This window comes from Arachis ipaensis, chromosome B04 (genome assembly GCF_000816755.2).
Source record: "Arachis ipaensis cultivar K30076 chromosome B04, Araip1.1, whole genome shotgun sequence".
NCBI classification, from domain to species: domain Eukaryota; kingdom Viridiplantae; phylum Streptophyta; class Magnoliopsida; order Fabales; family Fabaceae; genus Arachis; species Arachis ipaensis.
Window position 1 is genome coordinate 97,517,667 of NC_029788.2, and position 1,460 is coordinate 97,519,126.

A 1,460-nucleotide genomic window follows, 5' to 3' on the forward strand; every position below is an offset into this window, starting at 1 on the left:
CCACATTTAAAAGGTGTAGCTGAAAATAAAAGAAAATAATGTCTTAGACAAAGACTATATTTTTTTCTTTACTATGGAGACACTTTAGTAGGGATGTCTATTCCATTGGTGTCTATTCTTAAAGGCTACACTTTTCTATATCAAAAACTATATTTTTAGTGTTTAGGAATAGGGTATGCTTTTCAAGTGATGTGACCAAAAGACTATGTTTTTTAGCTTCCATACTTATCAGAATAGGTTACACTTATTTTAGCTACTACATCACCTTTAAAGCGTAGCCACATTATATACCACTAGCGGCTCAACAGGCACTAACGTGCCTGTTCAGCCGCTTTTCTATTGTTTTTAAGAAATTAATTTTAATTTTTTTGTTAATATATTATTCATTTTTTAAATTTATTTGATAAGTATTCTTTTATTTTAATATTAACGTGATCTTATTTATATCATATTTTTTTAAAATTAAAATTATATTAATAACTATTATTGTCTCGCACTATTAACCTTGTTTTATTCCCTTTCCTTGTTTTCTTCTTCTGTAAACCCCAACCGCAATCAATTACCACCATATCATTATAGTAGTTCTCATTTTTTTTCATCACCTTGATCCATAACTATCCATTATATTAACTTTAGAGTTGTTAAAGATTTGTTAAAAAAATTAATTTTTTGTTTGATTTAGATATCTAGATGTATAACTATTATTTCGATATTTATTTTTCATACTTGCTTGTTAAATCATATTTTATCATTTTAAAAAAAATTAAGATATCAAGCATTCAAAAATTTTGTATAGAATAATTAAATAAAAAATAAAAAAATATATAAGTTATTTAATTTTTTTAATATATAGAATAATTAAATTTAAATTAATTTAGGTATAATACTTAAATCATTAAGTTGTTATTATGTGTAACAATGAAGATAAAAAATTATAAATATTTATAAATTTATTTATTTCTCAATTTTATTTAATCTAGAGTAGATATAAAAATTTATATTTAAATCACTATTTTCTTTCGTATAATTTTAATGGCTAAAAAATTTTATTTCTAATAATTTTATATTCAACATTTCAAATTATCTTTAGTTTTATTATTTTTTAGAATTTTTAATTTTTGTTTTTATTATTCTTTTTTCTTACTATTATCTATCTACATATTTATCATTGGCTCATCCCCATGCTTATATTGTCTTATTCTCTCTTCTTCTCCTTCTATCTTCTCTACAATTGCAATTAGTTATCACTATATATTAATTCATAATTATTATAATCAAAAGTGAATACTAATTTAAAAATAGAGTAAAAAAAAGGGTCTTGTAACACTTGTGCAAATAATTTACACTCCTATAAATATAATGAAAGAGTAAACTTAACTTTTTCTGTTCCGAGTATTTTCTTTATTATTTAATATACACAAAATCATATATTTTTATTTGTGGTAAAAGTTAAAAATATA